This window comes from Pinus tabuliformis, chromosome 5_2 (genome assembly GCF_031772625.1).
Source record: "Pinus tabuliformis cultivar Carrire ecotype Pingquan chromosome 5_2, CPIR1, whole genome shotgun sequence".
NCBI lineage: Eukaryota > Viridiplantae > Streptophyta > Pinopsida > Pinales > Pinaceae > Pinus > Pinus tabuliformis.
In genome coordinates this window covers 1,020,882,930-1,020,895,620 of record NC_142306.1, presented here as the reverse complement: position 1 = coordinate 1,020,895,620, position 12,691 = coordinate 1,020,882,930, and the positions used below count along the sequence as shown (strand labels likewise).

The 12,691-nt window shown below is 41.9% G+C and overlaps 1 pseudogene; it reads left to right on the top strand.

Annotated features, from left to right (window-relative positions):
- Positions 1–4,830: 4,830 nt before the first annotated feature.
- LOC149162727 (uncharacterized) lies at positions 4,831–6,624 on the top strand (annotated as a pseudogene).
- The last annotated feature ends 6,067 nt before the right edge of the window (positions 6,625–12,691 follow it).

Genomic DNA, 12,691 nt, shown 5'->3' with positions numbered 1-12,691 from the left:
CCAGTCAGTCCGCTTCACATGGTGGACCTTGTTCAGCGCGTTGTGTACTTTGCTAAATGCTTCTATGTAGATATTTTGCTGTGCACTTGGTCTTTCCATAATTTGTGGTCCTATCCATTCACGCCATTACCTTACTCGTTCCTGCTTACTGACCATGTCTCCTACTGCGAGGACGGTAGGCCTCTATTCGAGTTTCGCACCATATGCCTATATCCGCCTGGATAGGTGGGTGCGTAGGCCAGTTCATCTGTCATACTTACCTTTCAATTACACCTGAGGCTTCCCAAATGGCATGATCATCATCATTGTACATTCGCGCCAGTCCTCAAAACTTCTTTGGTGCATACCCCACCATCGTGTGGGCGTAGCATGCAGTATCCATTTCAGAGAGTCAAAATTCTGCTGTTCTGGTACTTCTATTTCAAATTTGTTCGAGAAGTCATCCACCTCGCTTAACCTATCATACGTAGGCAAGTCTCTTACCTCTATTGCTACGCAGTACAAAAACCTAGTCATCATGTTATAGTTGAGTGTGGTTACCTCGTGTAACTGGTTCTACCATCGTTCTATCTCCTCGTCAAAATCTGATGTTCAGGAGCTTTCGCACTCCCAAGAGATTCAGCCATCCGTGGTTGGATTTAACCAATCTTTCTCCCACGTGGTTATCTTGTAGATGCAGTCCAGATCATCATTGATATCATTGTCATACACTGGTTCTGTGTAGCGTGATCCTTCTGCAGGGTCTAAAGGTACCACTACGCACAGTGACTTTTTCTCAAAGATCATCCTGTGCTTATTTAGATTTATTACTCCATTCATGTCAGTGGCCCAATCTATTCCCAATAATGCGGGATAGGGATTTCTGTCAGCAAAAATCTCTATCACTTCAAAATCTGCTAAAAAACTTGCTCCTTCGATGTCTACTATGATTCCCTACAATCTCCCCATAGGTAGGATATTTTGTTGGTTCGCCATTTGTAGTTGGATAGGAGACCATTACAGCGTAGGCCTGCCCATGCTCTCCCATGTCTTCTTTGGTAGGATGTTTGCGTTCGATCCTAGGTCTAGAATCACTTGGTCCATCTCATATTCCTCGATCTATGCGGTCAATCTCATCTCCCTTCCTGTTCGTGTTGTGTGCTTCTCGAGCTTCCAGACTACACATGGTTCTCTTGGTGCGGTCCCAGTGCATCTAATTATGAGTTCTTGCAACCCCTTTATAACCTTGCTATCGCGCAATAGCTTCATTTATGTCTCCAAGAACATAGTGAGCATCGATGGGTCCATTTATGGCTCTAGTCTGTCTTTACTTCCCAAAGTGGAGGCATCAGCGAAGCTCCTCTTAGCTTCCATGAAAGTCTCCTTAGCGCACTCCAAATAAAATTCTAGTTCCTTCGTTGGAGCCTTGCGAACCCAGGTACTTTCTGCAGGATTCTTACCTTTGTCACCCCCAGTCATAATACTAATTCAGAGCACGATATCTACATTAGGGTCTTCCTCATGCAGTTCAAACCTCATCATTTGTAGGCTCTAAGTCGGGGGAGGTTGGAGTGCTCCTTTATCACGCAACCTCTCTATCAGTGTTGGACTGTCCTCTATCTCATGATCAAACTGCATACAATATAAGTAGTATGGCCTCATTGGATTTGTAAAATTGCGGGTATAATGCCCCGATCCTCCACAATTGTAACATATCAGCTGTCTGAAACCTCTTCCTGGCCCCATTCCACCTTGGCCTTGTCCGTGCCACTAAAATCCAGTGCATGCCATTCTTACATTTTTATTGAGGGCCCGTGTTTCAGCCTAAACTCTGTCGGTAGGAATCTGATCCATCATCAATTCATAACTTCTACAGGTGTGATCATCATGTCCTACTGGCCTGTAGAAATTACAGAACAACTGCTGGGAATTCTACGTATAATTTTGTAATAGATTCTATTTATCTGTAGCATGCTTCCCTGCTATTTGAAAAATCACACACCACAATGCAGGCGTCGCGCTTGGTCCTACTTGTGCCTCCGGTCTCAATGGCATTGGTCCTCCTCCTGCGAGGTAATTCGCGAACACTAGGCAGTGGTCCTTGTCATGCCCCTAGCCCTGTCACATTATGCACCATACCTCGTCACGCACTTCTAGACGAGCCGTCCTGTCTTGTTTCAAACTCTGCATCTCAAGGCATAATTTTTTCAACTACACGTGAATCTGTTGGACTCCCATGTTAGGATCTTGTATCAGAGTCTCATGCAATCTCATTGTGACCTCCAAAGCCTTAGCCTGAGTGGATAGCCTTTGTTGCAACAACGTGTTCCATAGATGCAGTGTTAACGAGGCCACAAACCATTTTTAGTGTTGCTCGTCTGTTAAGGTCATGTTCGCTTCGTGAATTGTGCACTTTAGTCTTTAATCCAACTCCCACAGGGTTTCACCTGGTAGCATTGAGATTTCCTTGAATCCAATGATCGACTGTGCCTCCGACTTTGGCCTGCTAAATTCTTTGTTTAGCAGAGTCTGGATATCCGCCATCCCTACATTCGAATTGTCATTGGAATGCTTAATATACCAAGTCAGCGCATGATCTTGCAGAGCACTGACCATTGTTGCATTCCTTATATTGTCGTCTATGACACCCTGTGCTTCCCATACATATTTTATCATGAACCAAAACTGGTCCAGATCTTCATTCCCTACTCCCTTGAACACTAGTAGCTTTATCGCGCTAGCCATACTACTTCGCGGAGGTGGTGGAGGTGGTATGGGTGAAGTCGGGGGTGAAAATGGTGAAACTGGTGGTGGTGTGGGTGGGGGTGGTATGCGTGGAATTCTCTACCTTATCATATTGATCACACTTCTTGGAGAAACCTTTGTGAGCTCTTCTTCACCCTCTCGCAGAGGTGATATTAATGGGCTAGTTTCTAGTTTTGTGCTACCTTCATTTCTATAAATTCTCCCACTCCACGTAGCCCGAAACATCAATTTATTCACATAACCCACTTTTCATACAATAGAATTTTAATCCAAGTGCTCAAAGATTTAATGTACTTACCTCATGGTCCCTTGAGGAAGCGTCGTTCTACGTCGCTATAGCTGACTAAAGTATCTACTATGAATTTATTGATGAATCCTCCTATGATTCAATCCAGCTAGTGATCGACAGTGCGCGCAATCTTATCTTCCGATGTTTCCAATCTGCACACCAATTTTTGAGTGCACACAATAGTTTTGTCGAGTTTACACCTTCCTTTGCTATCTATTAGCTTCGTGATCTGTTAGTCCAGTCTTCGTAGTCTATCACTAGGGATCAACATGAGCTCTTACTATGTCTAGTTTTGTTAGATGTTTTGCACATGATATTTAGCACAAAACATGTCATAAGCATTTTCTTTCAAGAGCAGCTCGAAAAAATATTTCCAGCGGTATATCACACTCCCAAAATCGGCTCCCGGATCAAAAGATATGACCGAATGAACGGTTGACTCAAAGGCCTCCTGTGTAGCAGTTCAGGTATTGAATGATCCAAAGGAAGCTAGGAGATGTAAGTGGCTGGTCTTGTGGCTGGATTGTGATAGAGAAGAAGAGAACATAGCATTTGAGGTCTATTACCGTGTTGCTAATCCCCATCTCAACATATGGCGACCTCATTTCTTGGCTTTGATTGAAAGAAGGACTTGCAATTTTCAAGAAGAGGCAGAACCTCTTGTTGGGAAATCAACCACGCTTCTTGATTTTAAGAATATCAAGAGTAAAATGGGAATCAAGATGACTAGTGAGGACAGTGATGAGCAATCTCCATAATTTGATAATTATTTAGGTACGTCCTCACTGCCAAGCACGTCTATGAAGTCACAACTTGAAAACAAGCTAGAAAAGTTGGAGCTTGAACTGAAATGGCTTCATGAGATGTACAACCAAGCATGTGAAGAAGCAATCAACACATAAAACGCCAGAGATACGCACATTCAGAGAATGGAAGAGCTAAATAAAGTGGAAGCAACAAAGGAAAGAGAAGAATTTGTAGGCGTAATAGATGCAAAAGAGAAAGCAAGGCATGATGCAGACATGAAGGAGCGGCTAAAATAGTAGAAATTGAGGCACAACAAAGGAGGGTTGCCGACTTCATAGCTATAAATAAATGAAAGACTATAAAAGTTGAGGATGCGTTTCCTTTGATTGTTTAAGCATTCAAGCAATACTCCATAGAAGAAATTGAGGTAGCAACAGATTTATTTTCAGAATCAAATAAGGTTGGAGAGGGCTCATATGGGTCTATCTACAAGTGTACATTGGATAATAGCCTAGTGGCTGTCAAGGCTATTCACCCAGATGCAACCCAATGGTGGAAACAATTTCAACAAGAGGTTGAAGTTCTTAGCTGTATACAACACCCCCATATAGTTTTTCTTCTTGGAGCTTGTCCAGAAATTGGATGTTTGGTATATGAATATATGTCAAATGGAAGTTTGGAGGATCATTTATTTCATAATGCAACAACACCACCTCTTCCATGATATACACGATTTAGTATTGCTTTAGAAATAGCCACTAGGTTGCTCTATTTACATAGTTCCAAGCCTAGGCCATTAGTTCATCGTGACCTAAAACCAACAACTATTTTTTCTTGATCAGAACTTTGTGAACAAAATAGGTGATGTGGGCCTAGCCAAGCTTGTCCCTCCAACGGTCTCAGGAAGTCTTACACTGTACAGGAACACCACAACCTCAGGCAAATTTTTTTATATTGACCCAAAGTATCAGAGAACAGGGATACTTGGAACCAAGTCCGATCTCTATGCTTTTGGAGTAGTACTCCAATTATTTACTGCTAGAAAACCAATGCGGATTGCTCATGATGTGGAAAGGGTTGTCGATAGAGGCTCATTCAAAAATATTCTAGATCAATCTGTTACAGACAGGCCTATTAGGGAAGCTATGGAGCTAACCAAACTTGCATTAAAATGTGTTGAGATGCAGTGTAGGGATAGGCTAGATTTTGAGGCAGTTGTGCTACCAGAGCTTGAGAGATTCAAAGCTTTTGCAGAGTCGTGACATGATGCGAGGAGAGAGGACAGTGCTGCTACAACACTCAGAAACTTGGTTTGTCCAATTCCTTAGTTTCGTAAAACAATTGGTAGAGGAGAAGGTAAAAAAATTGAGAAAGAAAGAAGAAAAATTGCAGGCATTGAAACTTGCATATTGGTTCCAAGGATTCTTGTTTGTTTTGTCATGCTTACGATGAGAATGAAGGCCCAGATCAGCTCCAAATCTCAGCGCCCCTACATCAACAACACACACAAGTCAAAAGATTGAAGCCAAGTCAAAAAAATCGAAAGCCAAGTCAATCTAGAGTGTGGCGCTGCATGTAGGCAACTTGCGCTGCGCTTCTGGAGGATTTTGCCCTGCGCTGTGCATAGGGAAGAAGGCGCTGCATGTAGGGCATGGTTCTGTGCGTAGGGAAGTTTTTAATATTGAAAATTTGAACAGTCACAGAGCATAGGATCCAGCGTTGTGCTTCTGGACTATGGCATTGCGCGTATCCCTTTGGCATTGCGCGTAGAGACATTCTAAAAAACAAAGTTCTGTAGGTGCCCACTTGGCCTCGCATTGCTCTTTTGCTCACGCTGGCTCTAATCCAAGAAGTCTGTTGGACAATGAGTTGAGTAGGACACCTCCCATGGGGTGGAATTCTTGGAATCATTAAAGGAGCTTCTGAAAGCAAGGTTCGTGGTCGACAGGTTTCTATTATCGTGTTTTTGGGTTGCCTCAGGGACACGAGGAGCTTGTTGAGCAGGTTACAAATGGAATGTGGCTCTTTTTGTATGACTTCAACCTTCGTCTGATGTATGGAATATACAAGGCTGTAAGTAAAGGTGGATATGAACTTGAACCTGATGCATTCAAGACTTCAAAAAAGCCTTTTCTGCCTAGATACACATCCGTATTAAGAAGGAATGCTTACCATTGCCAGAGAAAAAATTCAAGGCTACGATTAAAGATAATTACTATGGGAAAAATAATTTCAAGTTTCAACTGAATGCAGAACAGGTTAGAAAGTTGTCCCAACTATTTTGACCAGTACCTTTTCAAAACTCTCGTGGTCCACGAGACAGTAGGCCTGGGAAACCTGTTCATGATAATGTTAGGGTAGCAAGACATGTACCATTTGTTGATCAAGTTCCCCAAGTTCCATTATATCGACCTGACACAGTATTGCCTCAGCGTGCACCATTACTTGATGCTTATGCTTTGCAAGCATCAGATCCATATGCTTCTGCGTATCAGAGGCAGGCCCTGCCTCCTGCTGATCCATTGCCTATGAGGAACGGGTTGTTATTTGATATTAATTATCGTGGGGTAGATCCAGGGCTTGAATATTTACACCGTCAGAGAACAAGAGAATGTGTTTTAGAGTAGAATTATCTCGATGAGATCAATAGGCTTTATGTGCCAAGAGAGGCTGACTACACTGATGCTGCCCTTCGTAGAGCTGAATTCACATCTCCTCCTGGACGTTCATATTTTCTAGGAACCGATGGCAAGTATTTTAGCTATGAAATCAAAAACATTGAGTTTTTGAAGGAGAGGTGGCAGTATTCAAAACATTCAACGAACAAATGGCAAATATTTTAGGAATCCAAGGCATTGACAGAGAACAGGTGGAGGATGATTTAATCAACATCCCAGATTATCCCTGATTTCCAGCAATGTTCCAAAACAAACTTAGGCAGGCAATTCAACTTGTGGTAGCAAATCAATTGTTCTATTTTGTTGTGATTTAATTCCTTAGTTATGAACTAAGTTAGATTTATTTTATTTGACCGCATAAAAAAATATTTAGGTGTTTGTTTGGTTTTTCTATTTTAATTATTTTGATTCCTATGTTTAGGAATTCATAATTAATATATAATAGGGTATATATAGAATTATTTTTAAGAGATAGAGGTTTGGTTTTTGTAGCAAAGAGGTCGCTTGGCACGGTGTAAATTTTTTCTTGAATATAATTTTAATAAAGCAGGTTTTGCCCTTTGGACCTTGGATCCATCACGATGTTTACTATTCAATATGTTTTTCCTGTAATTCACTTACATATTTTGTTTTCTCTACCTTGTTACAGCATTATCTAAGAGATTTGTTAGGAATCCATCCCCTATGATGCTCCTTTCATGATGATTTCAATGTTAGATGTAATGGTTGTCTTTGCAGAATTCATCCTTTGCTAGAGGCTCTATTGAGCAACCTCGTGCTTCTCTTTCGTCTAATGCTGCCACTAGAGATCCATCCCCTATTTGATGCCTGTAGGGCAGCGGGCTTTCTCCCCTCTATTCTTCTCATAATTGCAATCTTCTATCTGGCTAAACATGGCACTTAATTTTCCCCAAGTTTTTCGGCAGAAACTGGCATTGACTCCATAGCCCAATCGGCCGTTCTCTTGCTGTTTCGACCCAAACCTTTTCAAACAAATCCCCACACTCCATAGCTAGCCTAAAATTTCATTTATTGCAGCCACATCTTATTGACAAAGAGAGAGCCCTCTCTATTTTGGCAGGGATAGATGCCAGATCGAAAGCTTTGTTAGTGGTTACCTCAGAGTTACCTCTTCTCAGCCTCGAGGTTTATTCTGAGTGATAACATATTCGCACCGTTTCCAGGGATGGGTTGACAGATCTTCTCCAGGAAAGATCATTCAAGTTGTAGATCTGATTTCTGATGGTGGACAGTAGTTAGACATATATGAAGGCTGAAATCATCTACCTGATGACTCCAATATTCAAGATCCTAAGCTTCGACTTCACTACCAAAAATCCAGATTTCAGAATGTTGATGGTAATCACCAATGATAGGGTATGTGGCAAATCCATTATCTAGTGAAATGTTATTGATTTTAAGGCATGAGTTAGCAAAATTTTAGATTGATCAGAGTTTTTCAACATCAGTGTTTCTTAGTTTGAAATCTAGCCAACTCACACCTATACTTAAATTCAAAAAAAAAAAGAGTGAAGGGATCTGTACTTGAATGGTTCATGAGGCACAATACTTGCTAAGGTTTTGCAAATGGGGTAGCAAGCTAAGTGGGCTTGATTGTGGGGAAATTTCCACAGTTAAGCGCGCTTGAGCCAGAGGAGATCTAGGATGGGTGACCTCCCGAGAAGTCCTGGTTACCGGGTGCAAGCCTTGGAAGTGATGATTGACACTATGTGATTTATTTCACCAGTTTCAATCCCACTTCTTCACCCCTATGAGCATCACCCGATGCAATGAGTGCTAAGTGAACTATTCAAATCATGAGAAATTAGTCACTTACGACTACCTGTTATAGACATTTTTGTGCCTTACAGCATTGAGCATGAAATGTCCATAATCCAAGGGATCCAAAGTCCCTAAATAAGTTGTTCCTACCCCTAAAGGAACAAGGTCAACCAATGACAGCTTCTCCCAGAAGTTCTCCACCAAAAACCACTCAAAAACAGTCAATTCAGGATCAATTCAGAGGCTCCACTAGCTGCCTGCGCTGAAATGCAGAGATTACACTGGCTAGGTGCACTGCAACGCAGGTAGAAGCACTACCAGGGTGCGCTGAGTGGGAAATGACAAATGGCAAGTTCATTCAACGAGGTGGAAAGACCATGGAAGCTTCCAGAATCTTCCTCAATGACACTTGCCTCAATGAATTCGACTAGTGATGAGTAAGAGGTTCTCAACCTCCAAGTGGAAGCAAGAACTGACAAAGAGAAGCCACAAGTCAAAACATGAGCTGACTCATACTCTCTGCTCACATCTATATATGGATCTCTCACCCAGAGGTTCAAGAGGCTGGAATTTTGTATTTGCAGAGAATTGTTGTTGGTTTGAGATTGAGGTTAGTACATTGGGTGATTTATGCTTTGTTGGAGGAGAGGAAGGGATTCCATTGCTGGGAGGTAGATGCTGGATCGGGCCTCACTTGGTTGTATCTCCTCTTGGACTTTATTACTCTATCAATAAACTATTTGAGTTTCTCCTACATGCTGTATATCAATGATGTTTTTTTATGCTTACATGTTTAGCTTAATCTGATCTTGAGCTTTTTATGAATGTATATCTGTATCTTCTTGTAGTTTCTCTCTCTTGTGATCTTGCAGGAATTCTGTGAAGCTGGGCCAGTGAGAGAGCTGGGAGCTGGGAGCTACTGAAGAGAGGAGCGATTGGATCAACAAACTTGCGAAAGACACAGGTTAGTTAGATCCTACTTCCTCATTTACATTCCATAAAGAAGAATACTTGAATGAGTCGCCAATTTGTTGTTGGGAAAAGTATCCAATTCGGAATGCCCCTATCCCACTCTAAGAGGTGATAGTATCCATGGAAGCAATCATTCGCTCCAAAATATCGGAGTAGGTCTCCTAAAAGACCCTGCCTTAATGGGTACTTTTGCCCTACCGCCTCCGAGTAATCTGGCGGAAGTGGCCACAGTGGAATATGAAACCTTCTATATCTAATGGATTTGGACTCCGAGGACGGTTCTTATCTCATGTCAACCTCGTTAAAAAATGAAACAAAGAGTCATGAGGATAGTTCTTTTACTGTGTCAACCTCATTAAAAAATGAAACAAATCCCCTTTTCAAATCTCAAAGGTAAACCTTCATTCCAACCACCGCGTTGAATGCAATGAAGCTTGGGGGGCATGCACCTCGATTTGCGTTATTATGCTGGGGGCATGCAAACTTATCATCGAGCAGTTTTAGCACATAGTTCATGCTCGTTAAAGAATAAACATAAGATCGAGCAAGTGTTTCAATTCGCGTTTAAGCTCGTTAAAAAATGAACTACCCAGTAAATAACCATCGTGAATGTAACATAATCAGCCATTAAATCCTTGGTCGTGTTTGCACCATCACCTCCACTTTTCCATTGGCCGATCATTCACCTCCATTTGATTGTTTACCCATTTTGAGGAACAGCTGCGAAGAGTGATTTCACTAGCCATCCATGTGACACTGTCGTGATTGGAAAATTCCAACCCTTACCTGGAATCAGCTGCTAACCTGTTTTATCACTCGTTCCTCAAAAGACGAGTCTTCTTTAAGCTCTTTTCATCTGACTCGTAAAATATGAAAAGATTGCCGAGTTTTGGCCTTCCAGCTCGTTAAAGTGACCGGAAGTGCTATCCCTCCTCTAGATTTTAATCTTTTTGGACCTGAGGGATTATTGCACAAAAAGATCGAGCACTTGTTTTGTTCGGCTCGTTAGAACGATCGAAAACTCATCCCTTCTGTATTGTTTTATACTTTTTCGGACTTAAGGGATTAGATGACGAAAAAGGACTTTCGGAGTTGACTTTACGTACCTTTTCAGACTCTCTAAAAATGAAAAGGACCGAGTTGTCTTTGTCGTTAGACTCGTTAAAAACATAAATAGCGACAAACTTGTCTTTAGACAAGAACGAGTTTCACTATCGCTAGGCTCGTTAAAACATAGCGATGGGTTTGCCCGAAGGGCAAATTATAGAACAAGCATATGTTATCCTCCTCAAGCTTGACAAAAATAAAGGGGTACTGGTCAGCAATGACTGGGGAAAAATTGGGAAGAAACTCAAAGAACTTTATTGGTAGCAAGTCGCTCTTGAACATGACACTTCCACTCCATGCCTGAGTCGGGTTGGGTTGTTTCATTCACCGGTCACATCACCATGGTCTCTCCATACCATCCACCTTTGGGGTAAATGCTACCAATCCATCACACAAGTGTCACCAATATGTTCAAGAGAAGTCATCCAGAGAAGTCAACCGTGTCCCATCCACTACCATACATTATCCTTCATCCTTTCATGACCGCCACCCTGAACCATATATCATCAGATAGTTTTCACCTCCATCAAAATCATTTGCTCTGTTCCGTGTCACTGATGTGGGATACATCAAGGCCCTCCTTTGATGGATCACTTCTTGTCGACATCAACTCATTATCCAAGAAGTTGATCTAGGAACAACCCCTTCGGTACTTTGAAGCTTGCATGCCTCAATAGCAAGTTTCTCACTTCCGGTGACAGGTATACATCAATGACCTTCGACCGAAAGATTTTGCGTGGTGTTCGACGCCAAGTCCTTTATTCACACCACGTGAATTGTACTGCAGTGCCTTGAGGGTCATTATCATTATCGGTGATTCCTCTCGCGCTTGTTAACGGTTTACATCATTGACCGGTAATCAAGCGATGTCTTTCCATGTTCGACTTCAGAACATTTCTCACATGGATCGACTTGTACTTAGAGTGAAGATCGGATGAGATTGAAGACCCCGGATCTAGTTTCATCCATTCGGGCTGCGATATATATTCAGGAAAAATAAAGACATTGACATGTATAGCATTGCAGCAGATAATCATCCTACCAAAAGGATGATGATTTCATCAAAATCATCAGTCTACCATCAGACGATTGTCTGTTCTATGTACAGAAAAATGAATTTATAAAGCTGAGCATGGGAATGCCCACCTCAGCTAGATCATGAAAGCAGTATGAAAAATAATGTATTGTATTGTATCTTATTACAGGTCTCCTCCCAGCATTGGAAGAACTTCGGATCCTCCTAATAAAGCATTTCACCCGATAAACGGCCTCATACTTTAGGGGACAACTGTTATAGGCATTTTTGTGCCTTATAGCATTGAGCATGAAATGTCCATAATCCAAGGGATCCAAAGTCCCTAAATAAGTTGTTCCTACCCCTAAAGGAACAAGGTCAACCAATGACAGCTTCTCCCAGAAGTTCTCCACTAAAAACCACTCAGAAACAGTCAATTCAGGATCAATTCAGAGGCTCCACTAGTTGTCTGCGCTGAAATGCAGAGATTACACTGGCTAGGTGCACTGCAACGCAGGTAGAAGCACTACTAGGGTGCGCTGAGTGGGAAATGACAAATGGCAAGTTCATTCAACGAGGTGGAAAGACCATGGAAGCTTCCAGAATCTTCCTCAATGACACTTGCCTCAATGAATTCGACTAGTGATGAGTAAGAGGTTCTCAACCTCCAAGTGGAAGCAAGAACTGACAGAGAGAAGCCACAAGTCAAAACATGAGCTGACTCATACTCTCTGCTCACATCTATATATGGATCTCTCACCCAGAGGTTCAAGAGGCTGGAATTTTGTATTTGTAGAGAATTGCTGTTGGTTTGAGATTGAGGTTAGTACATTGGGTGATTTATGCTTTGTTGGAGGAGAGGAAGGGATTCCATTGCTGGGAGGTAGATGCTGGATCAGGCCTCACTTGGTTGTATCTCCTCTTGGACTTTATTACTCTATCAATAAACTATTTGAGTTTCTCCTACATGTTGTATATCAATGATGTTTTGTTATGCTTACATGTTTAGCTTAATTTGATCTTGAGCTTTTTATGAATGTATATCTGTATCTTCTTGTAGTTTCTATCTCTTGTGATCTTGCAGGAATTCTGTGAAGCTGGGCCAGTGAGAGAGCTGGGAGCTGGGAGCTACTGAAGAGAGGAGTGATTGGATCAACAAACTTGTGAAAGACACAGGTTAGTTAGATCCTGCTTCCTCATTTACATTCCATAAAGAAGAATACTCGAATAAGTTTCCTTGTTTGTTGCTAAGGCACTATCACCTCTTAGAGTGGGATAGGGGCATTCCGAATTGGATACTTTTCCCAACAACACTACCTCTCATGGAAATGGTCATACAGGTGACCTCCCGGGAAG